This window comes from Prosopis cineraria, unplaced genomic scaffold, assembly GCF_029017545.1.
Source record: "Prosopis cineraria cultivar Desert tree isolate PC_DT_omini unplaced genomic scaffold, ASM2901754v1 PC9, whole genome shotgun sequence".
Lineage (NCBI taxonomy): Eukaryota > Viridiplantae > Streptophyta > Magnoliopsida > Fabales > Fabaceae > Prosopis > Prosopis cineraria.
The window spans coordinates 66,285-88,048 of NW_026555340.1; positions in this window are offsets into that span (position 1 = coordinate 66,285).

The window sequence follows — 21,764 nt, forward strand, 5'->3', positions numbered from 1 at the left end:
TTTCACACAAGGTAGATGGATACCCAAACTCATTTTTATAGCTTTCTATAATTTTCACATCTCAAGGGTATCCAAAACCAACACGTATGCTAAAAGCTATTACTAATGCAATACCCTTATTAACATTACCATATAACCTTCCACACAATTTACTAATAAATTTAAAATATCTTTATACTTTGAAAGTTTGGGATCCCAAAATAAACTTTTGAAAATCTCTTTACAACAACCATTTAAGTTGAACCAAATAGCACACAGCGAAAGCATACAACTAGGAACAAGTAAATATCAAAAGAAACCATTGCAAAACATCAAAATTTACACAAAAAGTGAGCCATGCATCATGGTTTGTGCCACATGCACCATGGCATGTGGCACAGAGTCATTGCCATCACACTCTGTGCCATGTGTTGTAGCACACATACTAGAATCTGCTGTCAAATAACAGATTCTGATGCAAACTTCATATGTGTGTCATTTTCTCATTTGATGTCCGATTAGGATGATTCAAGTATCCACACGAAGCTTATTTCATAATCTAACCAATAACACTGATTTCATTCAAATTCAATACTCCATTTAAAATATAGACACCCAAGTGCATTTTGACCATTTTTATGTCAAAATTCACCATAAGAGTATTACCATTTAAAATCACAAGTCATTGGCCACTTCTAGGGCCTTAAGCATATACAAATGGACAAATTACACTTAGTTGAGCAATTGAAGTCATAATATCACACATATACAAACATTTGGCTGTTCAACTACCCATATCACATAATTTTGGGCTAAATTTCTTCTTCTTATTTCAATCCACACAACTGGCCAAACTTCCACACTCATCATCCATACTATAATTTTACACATATATATACTCAACCACTAGCCCACACGATCACATTTATCACACACACACATATACACACACTGGGCTAAGATACCAAAAATCATACGCTCATTCACATTCACATGTTATGCATAACATTTGTTCCTATGGCAACTTATACACTCATTCATAACTACTAATATACAAGTTTATCACACCCAAGCTTGCAAAGCTTTATCAAGAAATCACAATTCCTTGAGCACCACTAATACAAGAACCTGAAAAATGTAAATAACCATATGTGAGATTAAAATCTCAGTAATCAATATAGTTTATTAAATGTTTATTGACATAAATAACTACATACTAGTAAGCAAAATCAAGTAATAGTATATATTAAATTATAACATAGCTTTTCTCTTGTATAAAATTTCACGTAATCACATTCACTAGCATGATCATCTATCTACTGATCCTTCAAAGCTCCCCGACACGAAACCATAGGCTTTAATGGATCAATCACATATTGACTCAAGCACAACTTAGATGGTAGAAACACCCAACCAAAGGTATTCTGTCCCACTTACGGACTATAATTTCTCTCATTTCACACACTTGTGATAGAGACATCCTTAACTTCTAACCGTACCCTAACAAGCACTAAGGAGTTGCCAGATTGCTCAGATGTCCTATAGTAATAGTCCTAATATAATGCTATAACGGATAACCCATGGTAATAGCCTAAATGTAATGCTGCACCAGATGTCCCATGGTGTCAGCCCAACCATATAGATTTATTTTACTCACATCTCCACACACACACACATCCACACATACCTTGGGTGTACTCCTAACCCCTATGATCATAGTTTTCACACATAATTTACCACTTTTTCCACCCTTTATACTATATATATATATATATATATCGATCAATTCCAATAATCATCAAACTCATTTTACAAATCTATTTCATGCTAAAACCGTTTACAGTGCAAAATCATACATAAAACTCAAAAACAACAAATCTCAAATATATATTTACTTTTACATAGTTATAATAGCTAATAAACATAACAAAGTATATGGTTACCTCAACCCTTCAATTCGCAAGAAAGGTTACCCGTGTTCTTCAACCTTGATTCAACTTCTTCTCACTATTTCAACATATCACACACACAATAATCTATACAATTAAGGGTATCCAGGGTCAATTGTCTTATTGACTGAAAATGTCAATCATAGCAATTGTGCACCTATTCGCTATCATTTCCTCTATTCATGTTCATTCACACATATCACAACTAGTTATCACTCAATCTAAGCAACATCGCACTCACTTGGAAACTTCTCCCATTACTCTCTTTCTCTCTCTCTCTCTCTTTAAATTAGGTTAATTCAAGCTTATAGCTTTAAAGCTTTACCATTCTAGCTTAAACCAGTTACAAAGTCCTAGTTTAGTCTCAGAAAACTTTTTTATTACTATAAAGTAAGAAATCATCTCCTTAAAACTTTCGAATTTAATTTCTCACTAGTTTAAACTAAGAGAAAATAAGGTAGAATTGGAGGTTAAGGCAGTACAAGACTTGCCTAATAAGTAACAGGTCAGAAACGTCATCTTTACTCTTGAAATTGCTTGCCCTACAAAGAACCCTTTCTTCTCCACCCTCATGCTCTCTTTCTCTATCTCTTCTTCTATTTTCATGAGTAAGATACGTCCTAATTAATCAAAATTCTGTGCCATATACCTCAGCGCATCCAGCTCTAGCTGCAGTATATGACATAATAAGGAAACTCCTTACCATGCTCACACGCTGTACCTTATAACGCCATTCTCCACTCAAATCTATTCATATGATATCCCAAAGATTCAAAATAACACTATACCATTTAAAATCTTAAGCTCATATTAAATCACTAATTCATCCCTAAATCAATATAATGCCAAAATAAAAAATTTGGGATGTTACAACTAGCACCCAAACCACACTCAATGGACTTGGAACTATCTATACATCACATCACATGCACATAATTTCAAACATACCCAATTTTCACTCTTAACTCTTGTAATAAAAAATAGATAGGGGAGGTTTTAGCATTGTATTTGACAAATAACTTCATAGTTATAATCAAATCATCATTCCTATACTTGTACTAATATTTTGGCTCTATTAATACTTAATCAAACTTATATATAATATTCCAGGCCCAAAATACACTCCAAAATCATAAGCATCAATAAAGTACAAGTGTAAACAAATGCATCCTCTAAATGACAATATCCTATCTATTACACAAAATAAACAAGATTAGGAGGTATTACAATAGGAATATAGAAATTCCTAAACCTTTGGAGCCTTTTCCCTCTTCACACCTAAGCTAGAGCCTATAAAATATTGAAAAGAGGGGTGAGTATAACCACTCAGTAACTAAGGTACATCTATCATATGCAGTTGTATATCAGTTGACAAAGACATATAAAAGGAAGTTGAATACTCAATTTCATAAAATCATACATAACACATGTATATTACAATTTCCACCATTAACTTATTATCAAATTCTCTACATAATCACATCACGAGACATGTTGCCACAATATAGATAACTATGTGATAATGGTCTGATCAACAATAATAATGTACATTACCATAATATAGACAACCATGTGACAATGGCACAATTAACTATTACGATTTGCCATAAACTTAACGACCATATGACATGTCAGATAAACATATGCATGATCAATTCCTCCTTATTTCCTCTAACTAAAACCATAGTATAATATCAATCAGGGTTCCATCCATGTAATTAGACTACCTAAACTTACCAATTATTAGGAGCAACTCGGCCAAATATCATTGTACTCACTCTCAGACCACTGCTTCTCCTATTCTCAAATCCCTAAGGTGTCATATACCCTAAGCTAATCTTCTCGACAAATAGATAAAGATAGCTAGGTTCTAGTCCTTAGACAAACTATGAGATAGTCCTTCAACAAATAATAGGATAAGGCTAGCATTTGTACATCGAAAGGTGGCCATAAGTACCATATGGATTTATCTACTCCTTTTCCTAAGCAAACTCCTGCCAAATGATCATACAATATATGATGCTCGCTCATTTTCATAATTCACAACTAAATAACTCATTAGGTTACAACCACAATCTAATCCATATGAGCATCTATAATACTTTCATAATTACTCTTTTTTCAAAACTCATATGCTTAATCTCCACATCACACATCTATTAGGTCAACTTATAATAGACATTTTCCACATCACAATATAATCACTTCAACTTACTAACTTTTCATTCCAATACAAAATCACAACGTGAAAACTTTTCAAGTTCAATTTCATCATTATAGCCAAATTAGGTTTAGTAAAGCCTCATAGGATTTTTGGTGTAATAACAAAGACAATATTCAACCATTCAAATTCATTCATCCATTTTTAAAAACATAAATTAATTAACAAACAACTATAGAAAACAAGTTCCCCCAGTTACTTTAAACCTTTGAAAGATAAAAGGTTTACCCCTTAATATATGCCTCTGAGCTTGCTCTTCAAGCCTAATATGGTGCTTGAATGATTAATCTATAATTAATCAAGACCAAACTAATCAACATTACTACATACACATTTCCAACTCTCATTTTTCATTTCTAAAATACCTAAAGCCTTTATTTCTTATATTTAGGCTTACCCATTGGGTGTATTAACTCTCTTTAGCTTCCATTGGCTTCATTGAATGTTTATAGGGTCATGTCTCACAATCCTCTTAACTCAAATTTAATGCCCTATTTTAGACATTATTGAAGCTCACCAACCAAAAACATGTAAAACCCTCAATCATTTGTTTAAATACCTTTAACAACTCCAATTAACTCCATTTGAGTTAATGGTTTTGAACCCATAACCTATATGGACTAAAGATCATTTCCCACTTATAAACCCTAGCTTCAAACTAGTGTAGAGAGGAAGGAGAAAGATAGGAAAGGCTTACCTTAGTAATGGGGAGCTTTAAATCCTCTCAAATTCTTTCTAAAGTCATGCCCCTAATAGAGCCCAAGCTTTCTCCATCTCCCTCTCCCTCTCTTTCTCTATCTCATTTCCTCTTTTCTTTCCTTTATTTGTCTAGTCTAATGCGTAACTTATCACTACAGAAAATAGGCTGTGTACCACACGTGTCGCAGCATATGGTACAAAGAGCTCTATCTAATCCTTCTGTCTCCATGCATCGTGGCACACCATGCACGCACTATAACATGTGACACAGAGGCTTCTCTCCTTATTTTTCCCTACTTTTGATGACTAAGTATCCTGATTTCACTTTGGGCCCAATTTTATGGCTGAAATCACAACCAGAACACTTATTAATCCTCTCTGACTACACACCACATAAGTCCTACTTAATTACCCTTAATTAGGTTGATTGTCAGGGAGTTAATTTTCAGGATGTTATAGTTTAGGGGTGATAGGTTGTATTAAACTTCAACTTTGTATCTATGGCCTAGTGTATTACTTTCTAAAAGTTTAATGTGAACCTCAAATTACAATCTGAAACAATTTCCTTTAGCACCCCACATAAATGCACTATCTCTTAAATATACACCTCAATAAATCTCTTAAAGGAATAGTCTGCTCTGATAACTAGGAAGTGAGCAGACTGGGTCAATCTATCAACTATGACCCACATAGCATCGTGATTTGACTACGTACAAGGCAATCCTATTATGAAATCTATAGACACGCTGTCTCATTTCTACATTAGAATATCTAATAGTTGTAGCAGTCTAGAAGGCTTCTAGTGTTCTAACTTGACTTTCTGATAAGTCAAGCACTTAGAGACAAACTCAATCACATCTTGCTTCATTTCATGCCACAACTACCATTTCTTCATGTCTTAAAGCATTTTTGTAGCACGAGGGTGGATGGTGAACTTGCTCCTGTAAGCTCTAACAAGATAGCCTCCCTGATTTCCTTATCATCTAGAACACATATTCAATTGTGATACATCATAAAACAATAATAATTAAAGCCAAAAGAAGTAGTATGGTTCTCCTCAATGTCTTTCGGGGCTTCTAATAAATATTCATCTTCTAATTATGCATTTCTTAGTTCCCTCCAGAATTTATTTGTGATCACCATGATATTCAAATGGTACATGGCAAAGTCTAGAACATTTTAATGTTCACTAGAGAAATCTTTTAAAAGCTTCTTCTCCTACATCATCATATTGATCAGGATTGTCGTTCTACCCTCAAAATTAAAACAAAAGGTTACCTAATGCAATAAGTCACCCAAAGAGTTGGAATTTAGTTACCTAATTATCTAAACTAGTTACCTAATATGAAAGTAATTAAAATGAGTGAAATGAACTTCTCTTTTCACAATAATGAAACCTTAAAGAATAGTTGATTTTAGACTCATTATCTTCTCATGATTAGGCTAAGTTAAGTTTCTCTTTCCTCTTAACTAAAGTTATCATGACTTAAGAAAATTATCCTAAGCCAATTAACCTAATTAGCTAACTTCCTGAGGTTTTAGATTAAAGTCCCTGGTTCAATTAACCAATAGGTGAAGAAATTAATCAAGCGAATCACTCAAAATTCTTCCCTAAAAGCCACAACCAAACCAATGAGTTAAGTAACTACAAGATTATGTCAAGCTACTCAACAACTCAAGCATCAACTTCAGATCATGCAACATTAACACAAATAATTCACTAAATGAAAAATACAAAATTATGTGCTAAACACTTAGTGGATGAAACATGGCTGTCCCAAGAAGGAATTTAAATGAAACAATCCTATCTCTTTACATCAATATCAAATGCACATTAGAATTTACAAAATAAGATGATCAAATCCTAGATTAAGGAATCTAACTATCTAGTAAAAAGAGAAGAGAATAGGAAATAAAAGAACTTAGCCAATTTGAAGCTCAAGACTCATCCTCCATCATAGCTCTTGAATGATAGAAATGAGCTTCAATCCTTGTGAAAGTGGGAGGGGTAGGATGAAATTTAAGAAAGGAGAAGAATGGTGTGAGTTTTGTAGAGGTTTGATGGCTGGAAATATAAGATATGGTGTTGGATGTCAATTTGGGTGAGAATGGATGTGCTCCTCTTGTTTCCCATCAGTTAAATGCAAATTAAAAAATAGGAAAAAAAATAAAAAGGAAATGGGAACCTTGTCACACTTGCAAGGTGGTATCCTCATATTAGCTTGTAGATGATTCTAATATGTGTACAATTAATCCCATGTATCATCCACAATTTTAGCTGATCCAAACCACCAAATAGGAGCCCTTACATGTTTAAACCCTCAGCCTTTGACCCCATAGACTTTTAACTTCATTTACCAAATTGATGCATACGTCATATGCCACCTATGTCGCATAAATCATATAATTCAATTAAATAACATATGACATAATAAAATTTAATTAAAGTGTAGAATTAAATTCATAATTAGAAGGAAGAATTTATTAAAATAACCAAGTTTTAGGCTGCACAAAATTATATAAAAATTTTCACACAAAAGCGAACCGAAAACTAGGTCAAACTAGGACACTTAAGAAAGTATTGACTTTTATTTAATTACATCCAAATAAAATAAATTTCAAAAATCTAATTTGACCACTCATTAATTGGACATAAAGTGTACTTTGTCAATTTTTCTTGTTCATTTTTTCAAAAGTTCATTTTTGGACTAGATACCCTAGTGCACTAAACCTAGATATTTAGGCAATTTTCTAAATCTAATGCAATGAGTGCACTTTGAGGTGATAAAATATTAACAAAATAGTCCTAATTTTTCTTTTAACTTAGGGCATCAGCTACTATGTTGGCCCTTCCACGATGGTACTTCAACTCAAGGTTATAGTGCTTTAAGAATTCCACCATCTCAATTGCCTCATATTCAATTCTTTCTAGTCTACCAAGCACTTGAGACTCTTATAGTCACTGTAAACCTCAAACTATGCACTATATAGGTAGTATCACCACATTTTGAGCACAAACAATTGCTGCAGGCTCAAGATCATGAGGTAAATAATTCTCCTCGTGCAGTCTTCATTTTCTCATGGCATAAGCCATAACTCCATCATCTTGCATTAACACACATCCAAGACCCTTAAGTGAAGTACCCATATATACAACCAACAACCATTTAGGATATGGTATAGTCAATACTAGTGCAATAGTCAATCTCTCTTTCAATTCCCAAAAGGCCTCCTTATATTAGTCAATCCACACAAAAGTTGATCTTTCTTAGTTAATTTAGTCAAAGTAGAGGCAATTTGGAAAAATCCTTGAATAAATCTCCAATAATACCCTACTAAATCTAAGAAACTTTAAACTTAGTTATAGAGATTGGTTATTCCTATTGCAATATGGTGTCAACCTTCTGGGGGTATACTACTATACTATGAGTAGTCATCATGTGACCCAAAAATTTTACTTCTCACAACCAAAACTCACATTTACTCAACTTCACAAACAACCTCTTCTCCTTCAAAATCTGTAGTATTATTCTCAAGTGCCTCGCATGTTCTTCTTCATCAACGTATGTAGACTATTACAAATTTGTCTAAGTAGGGACTGAAAATTATGTTCATGTTATCCATGAATATTACAAGTGTGTTTCTTAAACTGAAAGACATAACAAGAAATTCATAATACTCATACCTTACTCTAAAAGCAATCTTCAGCATATCATCCATTTTCACTCTCAACTAGTGATAGCTTGATCTCAAGTTAATCTTAGAGAACACTACTACTCTAGACAATTGATCTAGCATGTCATCAACTCAGGATTATAGGTATTTATTCTTAATAGTTACCTTATTCAGTTGTCGGTAGTCCATGCATAATCTTACACTACCATCTTTCTTCTTAGCAAACATAACAGGGAAACCCAAGGGTGACACACTCAGTATGATCAACCCCTTCTTTAATAACTCCTTCAGTTGCTTATTAAGCTTATTCAACTTTGATAGAGCCATCTAGTACGAAGCCTTAAAGATGGGCTTGATACCAAGTACTAGATCATTGAGAATTATACTTCCCATTCTAGCAGTGACCTTGATACCTCATCTACAAACACTTCAAGAAACTCATTCACAACCCTAATCTTATCTAAAACACCATCATATACCTTATCCGCTAAAAAGAAAACTATAAAGGCTTGACACCCTTCTCTCACAGACTTCTCGACTTGTACTACCGACAAGAACTTGAGAATTCTAGAGTGACTATAGACAAGGACTATATTGGTTCAGGATTAACTACAGTTGCTATGTATACTAGTAATGAAACCATCTTTTTGTTATAGTCTAGTATTATTCCATTAGCAGACAACCAATCTATCCCAATTATCACGTCAATTCCCAACATGGGCAAATAAATCAAGTCAATACTTGTAACTATTTCACCAAATTTTAACTCAACTTTAAAAAAGCACGACTAATTTTCACAGAGGCACTATTCCACATAAACACATTCATCAAGAAAGGTATTTCAATCACATCTAGTTTTATTCTTATTGTACACTCATTAAAAACAAAAGAGTGAGTGACACTAAAGTCAAACAATGCAATGATTTGTGCATCATTTAGGGAAATAGCACATCCTATGAGCTTTGAGGAAGCCTTAGTCTCCTCTCTCGACATAGCAAAAACTCAAATAGGAATAGAAGACCTTTAATCTTAACCACCCATGTTCTCAAGGCAGTAGCAAGCAATATGCCTAATCTTGTAGCACTTGAAATAAGTCCAATACTCCCTGGTACATTGCCTCCTGCATTAATTACTCTATGTGGCTCTAACAGGTCTAGCCATTATAAGGGAAAAATATTACCTTGATTGTTAACTTCGCCTACCATACTTCTAGGGGCATTACTCCTCAACTAGGATCGCTTAGACTGAGACTTCTTCTAAAAATTCTTCCTCTTACTACCACCACTATTAAATCCATAACCACCAGAGTTAAATTCAATTCTCTTGCCTATACCATTGGTAAGGCTCGTATAAGTAGAGGAACAACCTCGTCCATCATGCCTTTGGCTATCTTTAGCCTCATGGCCCCATCAGGCCATCACCTCAACTACTGCACATATTGTAACATCCCAATTTTTAATACCTGGATTTAATTTTAGATAAAATATATATTATTAAATTAAAATTTAGAACAATTTGATAAAGGTTCAAAGTTCAAATTTTACTACGCAAAAGTAAGGTTTTATTTTATTTTTAATTATGAAAAAATTACTAAAGTTAGCCTGGGTTTTTGTTTTATAACAAAAAGATTTTGACCTTTCCTTGTAATTTTCCTGAATATTCTTGTTCTGATTTTTTTCTTTTTCTTTACATTCCCGTGTTCCTTGTTTGCTGAGAGAGTGAGAGAAGTCTAATTTTCATTTCATTTCTTTGTCCTTCCTCTATGCTTTACCTCCTTCTCTTCCATTTCAGCCACAACCGATGAGAGTGTTGTCACCGTTTCGTCCGTCCACTATTAACAGGTGCTGGGGTTTTTATACCTGCTGTGTGCCTATCAAATCCCTCCATTCTTCCTTGTTTGATTTATAGCTATTACCACTACACTTTAGTTTGAGGGATTATTGGTGGAGCTTACTTTAAGGTTAACGAAGAAAACAGGTCATATTTTTGTACAAGGGAAAACCCCTTTTTGTACAAAGGTTTGTAGTAATAAGGAAATTTATATTTCGTATTATTTTGTTTAGCTATTTTTGAGTAAATAATATTATCAAGCATGCATTACATGTTTTAAATAATTGAATGTAAATAAATATGTTTTAGAAGGATTTATGAGGTGTTACTTTAATAATAATGCATCTATATTTACTATCTATTTAATAATAATGTTATTTATGGAAATGAGATTATTAGCATGCATTGTGATTATAGAGATAATGAGTTGCACTTAGAAAAGTGTAACTAGGTTAGGTACCTTAAATAGGTTAAGGAACCACTTTAAGGGAGGAATTATAAGTGTTTATACTACCTTAGAGTGTCGAAGTGGTCAATACTTGGGGAAGGTAGAAAATGGTAGAGGCATGATCTCAATAGGAGTTCACCAATAGAGAGATGCGGTTTTGTGATATTCTATAGCTCACTATTAGTACTCAATGTTGCCTTACCTATTTGTGGGCTCGGTCACTAAAGGGGTTAGTAGATTGAGTGTTCAACATCTATCAGTAAGGGAGGGGATTCGATATGAGAAGTGTGAGGTTGAGTACCTAGGCCAAGGTAGCCCTCACATGGAGAGTAAGTCAGGTTGACTCTAAGAAAGAGTTAGTTTTGACTTCTCAAGATCCACATCAAATGGGCACAGGTGGTTCAGTGGATCAGATCATGCCTTAGTTTATATTTTATACCTATGGAAGTATAATGGGTATAAGATTTATCCACAAGCTAAAAAGTGTCAGGGGCATTCTATTAGTCAAGAAAGGTCATATCGGCCTATCTCATGCATTCAAGTATTTTAATTAGTTAATTGTATGTTATTTTGAATCTATCATTTTTTTACTTGACTATGGCTTTCCTTGTAACAAGGAATATTAATTTCTTTATTACTAAGAATATAATTGTCTCACCCCTTTCTTTATAATATTTATAGGTCCAGGCAAAAGATTCAGTGATAGATGGGGAAAAGAGCTGAGCGAGGGATTTGTTTGTGATTTGTAAAAAAAATTGCAACCCTTTTCTTTTAAGCAAATGCATTGTAATGTATTTAGGATTAGGATTCCAGTAGGATGTGATTATACATATATGAAAATATATATAGATTGTGTGCCTTGTTTTTTTGTAGACTTATGACTAGAAAATTTGGTTATGGTGTGGTTTTGATAGATTAATTTGGTAACACACACACACACACATGAATATATGTGATTCTACAAGAAAATGCAAAGTGGTTACATTATAAATTGTGTGCTATAGGCAAACATACACTTTGGATAGGAGAGTGGACCCCACAGAGTGTTTTCTATATTAGTTTTAGGATCAACTCCTCAAACACATTTAATTTATTTGGTTGTGGTGTGCTTTTGTTAACACTCAGGGAAGGTGTTACACATATCCTCAAAGGAAATAATGTCAAATGGTGCCAGCGGTTGTCAATAGTCAGGCCACATCTTTTCAACTAACTGCTCAAGCTTCCATTGTTCATCATCATAGTTTCTCAGATAGGTTGAGTATTTATACAACTCATTGAACTTTGTAATAAATTCTTCCTTATTTATACTCCCCTATTGCAATCTATAAACTCGATCTCCTTCTTAGCTCTAAATGAAGCAGGGGAGTAGTAGGCAAAGAACCTCCTTTTAAACTCCCTCTAAGATAACAAAGAGACATTCGTCAGCTTAACACTTTCCCACCAACTACTTTGCAAACATTTTCAAGTGTAAATGTGGCAAAGAGGACCCACTGCTTGGGTATGCATGATATTACAAAAAGGATCATCTCTAGTCAATCTATCCACTTCTCTCCTACTATATTCTCTATGGAACCCTCAAAAGATGGTGGGGTCAATCTAGTAAACTTTTTCAATACTAGGTCAATAGAGCTCTTTGACTCTTTTCCCCTTAGCCTTACTAGTTTTGGCCTCCTCAATTCGCTCTCCTTATAATAATTATTACCTGGGTCCCATCAGGTCTCTCTTCATCATAGCTACCTCTGACCTTTTCCACTATCTTAATAGTCTCACCCAGTCTCTTCTTGAGGATTTCATTGTGTTCCTTAATCTTGTTCTAGATTTCCTCCATCATCTGCTTCAACTTTACAAATATATTATCATTGCCAACAGAACATCTTGGTTACTCCCTCACTTGTTCTTGCTCAACTAGGGAGATTTCATCTTCTACTTCTATCGAGACTTCTTGCTCTTGTCTCAATAAGTTTGCCAAAATATTGCCGACCCTATTCCTTATTTGCACCATTCTTTCCTCCTAAATATGGAAGTAACCCCATAAAAGAAAAGGTTTAGTACTAGCTCAACAAGGGGAAGCAATATGTTTATAATGATAATTGCCAACTTTATACAAAAATGCATAATTAACAATCACAATTCCATAACACAAAGCCACAGACTAGTTCTCAAAATTAGAAAAACTAATACCAAGTTGTAAGGTGGCCCTTACCAATCCATAATTATCTCCGAAATTAAGGTAATTAAGGAATTAACCTAAAATGGATCACCAAGTTTATAAAATCACAACAATGGGATCCCAAGTTTTCAAAACTCAAAGCACTTTGATATATTTTTATAATTCAAAAATTAGCGTAAAAGATGTTCACAAAGCATGGGATATTTATTTGAAATAAAGAATTTGCATTTAAATTAGAAAAAGACCATTTCAACACAAAGATAGAGGTATGCCATAGCTTATTACAGATGCACCGTGGCACATTTGTTGATATATCATTTGCTAATTAGCACCACAGACCTTAAACTATTACACGAGTAGTGTCCTAGACCTTAAACTTTAAAATTTTAAGAAATTACCCCCATCGTTTATGTATAGAACATTGTTTATTATGTAGATTAAAGGGAAAATGATAATTAAGGACCCTTTAAGAACATTAATTTTAATTAAGAACCATAACATTTTGAAATCCCAGTTAAGAACCATGATCTTGGGATAAAAAAAATATAGTTTGTGAGGTGGAATTCACTAACACCATTTGAAAATTCACTAACTCAATTTGAAAAAATTGCTAACGTGTATTGTGAAAATATAAAATCTCACTTGGGAATATATTGACAAAAAGCACCACTTGAGAATTCACTAACTCAACTTGAAAAAATTTCTAGTGTATATTATGAAAACATGAAACCCTACTTAGAAATTGATTGTTTAACAAAAAATCCCAATTTGGACAAGTCACTTTTTGTTAAATAATTGATTCCCAAGTGGGATTTTATTTTTTCACAATATATGTTAAAAAAATTTTCAAGTCTAGTTAATGAATTTTCAAGTGGTGCTTTTTGTTAAACAATCAATTTCCAAATGGAGTTTTATGTTTTCACAATATACATTAGAATTTTTTTCAAGTCGAGTTAGTGAATTTTCAAGTGATGCTTTTTGTTAAACAATGTATTCCCAAGCAGGGTTTCATGTTTTCATAATATATGTGAGCAATTTTCTCAAGTTGGACTAATGAATTCTCAAGTGGCATTAATGAATCCCACCTCACAAACTATTTTTTTTATCCTAATTAAGGACCATGGTCCTTAACTGGGACTTCAAAATGTTATGGTCCTTAATTGAGATTAATGTACTTAAAGGGTCCTTAATTGTCATTTTCCTTAGATTAAATTAACCTCAACATGGTTTGGTACGGTGAATACATTGTTGGCCGTGGTAAATGACCCATAATTTTGTGAAATGACATTTTTTGCCCCTTTTTTGCAATATTTTCCAAATGATTGGTATTTCATGCTTTCATATACTTTATAACTTTGATTTAGTCTTATTTTGAATAATATTTATTTATTTAATGGTGAAAATTTAAGATCCCATTGGAAAAAGAAGTTAAAATATAAGAGGATTTTAATTAACCAATTAATTTGGGTTTTAAATTCATTGATGAAATCATTGGCTTTTGCATCCATCCTCTATAAAATCTTATGATACTTAAACTTCTTTCAAATGGGATCCTAAATTTTCACCATTAAATAAATAAATATTATTTAAAATAAGACTAAATTGAAGTTATAGAGTATACGAAATCATGAGATACTAATCACTTGGAAAACATTTCAAAAAATTTTGCAAAATATGTCATTTTACAAAATTATGGGTCGTCCTCTACAACCAACGATGCATTCACCGCAGTGGGCTATGCTGATGCTAATTTGGTCTACATAATAGTCAGTGTTTTATACATAAATGGTAGGGGTAATTTGTTCAAAATTTTAAAGTTAAGGGTCTGTGGTGCTAATTAACAAATGACACATCAAAAAGGGACTGTCACGTTAACATTTGACTAGAGCCTACAGTGAACAGTAATAACATTAATAAAAAGATAATGATAGAGTTTAATTTGTTATGAATTTAAAAAGTTAGGATTCATTTTGTATATTTTAAGAGTTTAAGGTTCAGGGTACTTTACGCAATACTTTCAGGTCTATTTTGTTCATTAACCCTAAATTCTTTTCTAACATAAGTCTTAATATTAAGAGCATTTTACCCTTTTCTTCCTTCCAATTTATGCCAACACAAGACCTTGATCCTTCTCCATTTCACAGGGCCTTTAGGGCAAGCAAGTAAATTTGTGGTGAGATTTTTTAGCAATTTTCTTTATAAAAATTCTTAATATTAAATTGGTGATAAGATTTAATAAAAAATTTAGGGTTAAGAGTATTTTTGCCCTCAACTTTACCTAAGGGTTACTTGGTACCTTAAACTTAATTATGGATCAATTTTATCATCTAACATTAAAGATTCCCCTCTTTATTATTGTGACGTTAAAAAACACTTAATTTTTACTAGTCATCAGTGGATCCTACTAATTTTAAAATATTATTTATTAGGTTAAGGGTTATTTTTATTTCTCAACGTTTATTCAAAAGGTCAGCAGGCATTCTCAATGCAAATATTTTATAATAAAAAATTAAAAAAATATAATATGGAGCTCACTAACAGTCAATTAACAATGCAAAAATAGTACGGTGATAAGGGAGAGAACCTTTAAAGTTAGGAGCATAATTGATCCATAGTTGAGTTTAGAATTTTAATGACCTTTTGCTTAAAGTTAGAGTAAAAATAATCTTTAACTCAAAATTTTATAATTTTTTTATTTTAATAAATATAAAATATAAAATAAAACAATTAATCTCATTCAGGCGAAACTTAGTCCATATCTTCTATGAAAGTAGCAGTGGGCATTGCAAGGAGGGTGGAGAGGAGAGAAGCCAAGCCTTCCTGGTGGTAAAAAATCGCCATCTCAGACCATCTCCTTCAATCTTTGATCTCCAGCTTCTCCTTCAATCTTTTGACGAGCCGACCCTTGGTGCTGTGCTCATGAAGTCGTGCTCTCTTCCATCACCAATCCATCAAGCTCAAGCCTTCTCCTTCATCTTCTTCGTGGCACCCTTGTTCAACTCGTGAAGTCATGCTCTGCTCTCAGTAATCGATTATTCTGTTGGTGATATCGACAGTACAGAGGCAAATGATGAGTTGCTTGAGTCGTGCCTAGAAGGACACTATCCTTAAAAACTATTCGAGCACACTGGGACAACAGACCGGCAGTTCTCCAGGATTAAACAAGCACTTCCTATATAGAATAGTAAAAACCAAAACGAACTCAGATGAATAACACAAAGAGGGAGGAGAGAATTGCCTCGAAAACTCAAGAGGCTAGCGAGTTGCTCTATCTACACCCTTAGCTCTATATATAGCCTGAAGATGGTGACATGAACATTGGCTCATAATCACCGGATTAAAGGCTCAGTTACACTATCATAAATCACGTTTAAACACCTGTCTGAAAATGTTAAGGGCTTACGCAAATGTAAAACACATTTAACCTCTTGTCTGGAAACATTGGGGAAACAAAAACGTTTAGAAAATTAATCTAGTTAATGGTAAGAAAATGTTCATGGTTTGATTTCAAACTCCAGACAGTCAAAAACTAAGCTTTTCTGGTAAGCCAAAAATAATTATTTATTTTGAAAAAATAATCCAGTAAAAGGAACCCATTGCCTCTTAAACTCGCGCGCAGGGTGGCGAATCCACTGATTTCAACTGTGATTGCCCTGAGTTGGCCTATCTCATGTGCATGAGCCCACTTTTCCTCCAAGCTTATTTTACTAGCCCACTTTATTCCTTAGTATTAATACACTAGGAGAGTTCTTCATTTAGTCAATGTGGGACTTTGACACACATACACTTTTGACACACACATTACAATCCCCCATATATGTCAAAAGGATCTTTGTTCATCTGAGTTATTCACACAGAGGATAATCACTTCGAATTTGGTGTCTGTCGACTTGAACCAAACCTAGACTAATAAAACTTAGCACATAGAAAAGTCAGTGTAACTTTGTTATTGAACCAATAGATCTTGAGCATGTACTAGAGGTCTTATTAATCAGATTATACCCCTACAATCTCTGTTGTTAATGACGGTTTTGCATGTTATAGACCATGCACGTGCCTGGTTTTAACAAATGCTCTAGAAATTTCATCACGATCTCATAGGAGCGGCCCCACTCCACATTTATATAGGTGTTTTCATCAAGTGTATCTGCAATGAATACACCATCTATAAGGACTATGAAAACATTAAGAGCTTTTGCTTAACCTCCATTCAATACATTCTAGCAATTTCTCAAGCCATAGGAAGGGACAAAAATTCAGTGCTAGCAGAACTAACAAGTGACTTGTACTTACCCATTGAACCTTCTTCATGGAATCTCCAATCATAAAGGTTGGGTTGCCATCACTGTTAATTTCAAACAGGCTTAAGTCCCATTTCCCTCGACGTTTCAATAATAAATTTCTTTCCCAGGGGCTTAGTTAATGGATTCGCCAGATTTAGCTCTGATCTTACATAATCGATTAAGATGACCCCATCTTTGAGCAACTGCCTTATAATATTATGTCCCAATCGAATATGTCTACTTTTGCCATTAAAGGTCTTATTTTTAGCCGTTGCTATTGTAGACTGGCTATCACAATGTAAAGACATTGATGGTATAGGCTTTTCACCTATTGGAATACTTATTAAGAAATTTTTCAACCACTTAACCTCAATTCCAGCCAACTCCATGGCAATAAACTCATAATCCCTTGAGGATTTTGTGTTGATTATCTGTTTTGTAGACTTCCAAGTTATTGCACCACTACCAAGAGTGAATATATAACTACTAATAGATTTTGTCTCTTTTGAATTCGAAATCTAGTTAGCAACACTGTATCCTTCCAATACAACAGGAAATTCACTATACAATATACCATAATTTATGATACCTCTCAAATATCTCAAGACTTTCACCAAAGCCTCCCAGTGTTTACTACCTGGACAGTGGGTATATCTGCTCAATCTACCTACAACATAAGCTATATTAGGCTCAGTAAAATTCATAAAATGTAACGGACTCCCAATAATATATGCATATTCAGATTAAGCAACTAGATCACCCTTGTGCTTTTTTAATTGCACACTTGAATTATAAGGAGTACTCAGAGGAGCATCTTCAAAGTGTTCAAACTTTTTGAGAATTTTCTCAACATAATGTTCTTGGGAAAGCAAAATTCCATTTTCATTTCTTATGATTTTTACACCCAAAATTATCTTAGCTTCACCCATATCTTTCATATCAAAATTTGAAGAAAAAAAATTTTTTGTTTCATTGACAACACACATACTACAGCCAAAAATTAGCAGGTCATCCACATACAAGCATATAATCACACAATCATTATTCACAAGTTTTGTATAAATACATCTTTCTACTTCAACAGTAAAAAATCCACCAATTGTCAAAACTTGATCATGTTTCTCATGCCACTGCTTAGGCGCTTGTTTTAAGTCATACAAAGACTTGACAAGTTTACAAACTTTTATTTTCTTTCTCAGGAATCACACATCCCTTAGGCTGTGCCATGTAAATTTCTTCTTTCAAATCACCATTTAAAAATACAGTTTTAACATTCATTTGGTGAACAAAAAGCTTGTAAATTGAAGCCAAAGCAATAAAACTCTTATAGAAGAAATTCTAGTCACAGGAGAAAATGTGTCAAAATAATCTATATTTTCTTTTTGAGTAAACCCTTAGCCACAAGTCTTGCTTTATATTTATCAATTAAACCATCTCAAAAATATTTTTCTTAAAAATTCATTTACACCCAATAGCCTTAGCCTTGGGGCAAATATGCTAAAACCCAAGTTTTATTTTCCCTTAAAGAATCAATTTCAATTTCAATTGCTTCTTTTCAAAATTTGGCATCAGAAGAAGAAATAGCTTCATAAAAATTTAACAGTTCATCTTGCACTAAATAAATGTAAAAATCATCTCCAAAACTTGTTTCTTTTCTTTTCCTTTTACTACTTAAAACCAAATCCTCATTTAAATTTTGTTCAAACTCTAAATTTTCAACAGGTTTAGAAACATGCTCAATTTTTAAGGAAAAAATATGTTCTAAAATATCACTTTTTAAAACTAAAAAAGTGATAAGCTACACTTTGTTCAGCATCCCCAATAAACATACAATCAGAAGTTTTAGAATTAATTTTTCTCTTTTTAGAATTAGGCAATAAAATTTTTTCAAAACACTCCCACACTTTTAAATATTTTAAATTTGGGGTAAACCCTTTCCATAACTCATAAGGTGTTTTTTTGTTTTCTTATGAGGTATCCTATTTTGGAAAAAAAAATGCAGACAAAATAGCTTCACCCCACACGTTATCAGGTGCAAAAGAACTCACAATCAAAGCATTCATCATTTCATTTAATGTTCTATTTTTCTTTCTGCAACATCATTAGACTCGGGAAAATAAGGAAGTGTTATCTTATGTATAATTCCTTCTTTTTCACAAAAATTATTTAATAAAACATATTCTCCTCCTCTATCAGATCTAACCATTTCAATCTTTTTATTTAACTGATTCTCAACCTCTGTTTTATATAAAAGAAATTTTTCAATAGTCTCATCTTTGTTTCTTAACAAGTATATCTTAGTATATCTTGAAAAATCATTAATAAAAGTAATATAATATTTTTTACCACCTTTAGCCATAGTTTGTTTTAAATCACTTAAATCAGTGTGAATTAAAGACAGTAATTCAGATTCTCTTTGACTAGAAAAGTGAGGTTTTTTACTTTGTTTAGTTTCTGCACATACTTCACATTTTCCAAAATCATTGTTTTTAATTTTAGAAAGTAGTTGAAGTTGTCGCATCCTATTTATATAACCTTTACTAGCGTGACCTAGTCTAGCATGCCACAAATCAAAGGAATCAACCATATAAACAAATATATACTCAAAAGATTCAGTTTATTCATTTCATCAACATTCAAAACACACAATCCCTGACTACAATACCCTTTGCCCACAAATACATTATTTTTTGTCATTACAATCTTGTCAGATTTAAATAACACTTTAACCCCAACTTTTCCTAAAAGAGCAACTAACACTAAGTTTTCTCTAACTTCAAGCACATGCAGAACATCGTTCAGAGCCAGAGTCTTTCCTGATGTGAGCTTTAAGACCACATTCCCTTTTCCGAAAACTTTGGCAGTTCAGGAATCAACAAGGTAAACACGATTTTCCCCTTCTTTTACAAGATCATAGGAGGTAAACATCTCTTGGTTAGCACATATGTGCCTGATAGCCCCAGAGTCTACCACCATTTCTTCATATCAGAAATCAAGAAAGCTTGTGACACCACTGCAGCAATGATGTCATCATCACTGTTACCATCTCGTTGTACCAAATTTACATTTAGTTACCAAGGCTTATTATGGTTTACTCTCTTCCTACACTGTGCTGCATAGTGTCTTGGTTTAGCATAGACAAAACAGTCTCCTTTCTTCTTAAAAGAGGGGTTAGAAGCATTGGGTTTGTAATTAAATTTCCTATTCTTTTTGTCTTTGGTTTTAGGGTCATACCTCTTGTTGTGAGGCTTTGTCTCCATCAAGTTGTCTTTAGATGTCATCTCTTTGGTTCGAGCTGCACGTACTGCCTTACGGTTGGTATCTTCGATGATGATGTGAGTGATCAGGTTAGTCAAGGACAACTGTTTCTATTTATGTTTCAGCTGTTATTTGTAATCATTCCATGATTCTGGCAACTTCTCAATCATGATCCCAACAACGAACTCATCTGGAAGGTTGATGTTTTGAGCACGAAGCTCTTCCTGCAGCTTATTATATTCATTGCTCTGCTCCTTCACATCCTTGTTCTCGGTCATCTCCCATTTGTAATAGTTTCCCTCAATGAACTTTTTTTTGCCGGTGTTCTCAGCAATGTACTTTGTCACCAAGGACTCTCATATCTTACAAGCTTCTTTGTAGACATAGTAGACATCGAACAAATCATAAAGTACTAATGATAGTGTGTCAGCATACCTTGTTTGCATGAGTCCATGCAACTCTTTGGGCTTGATCAGTATCAGCAAGAGGCTCGGATTGAGCAAGAGCAGCAACCACACCATGCATGTCAAGAATGGTAAAGACTCGTTCCTGCTAACGTTTGAAGTTCCTGCTGTCAAAGACTTCTATCTTCGATATGTTTGGGAACGGCCTCGACAGGGGGACGGTAACAGCGGCTAGGACGTATTGATCTCCAACCGAACCATGAGGTACGCCTTCGGGAATGACATTCTCAGCACTTTTTTTTTAAACTCATTTTACTTGCTCACCGCATTCTTCCCACCTCATTCTTCAGTATTTATAGATTAAAAGAGTTCTTCATTTAATCAATATTAAATTTTGACACACACACTACATATTCGAGCTCATACCTTCTCCTTCATCTTCTTCGCAGTGTCCAAACTCAGCTCCTGAAGTCGTGCTCTGCTCTCAGTCGTCGGCTCTTCGCGTAGCTCTCCTTTAGACTTTACGCTAGTGCTCGTGGTCCTTATCCAGTCGTCCTGCTCGTGAAAACTCAAGAGGCTAGCGAGTTGCTCTATCTGTACCCATGGCTATATATAGCCTGAATATAGAGATATGAACGTTGGCTCATAGTCACCGGATTAAAGGCTCGGTTACATTGTCATAAATCACGTTTAAACACCTGTCTGGAAACGTTGGGGGGTTACGCAAACATAAAACATATTTAACCTTTTGTTTGGAAACACTGGGGAGACAAAAACGTTTAGAAAATTAATCTGGTTAATGGTTAAAAATGTTCATGGTTTGATTTCAACCTCTAGACAGCCAAAAA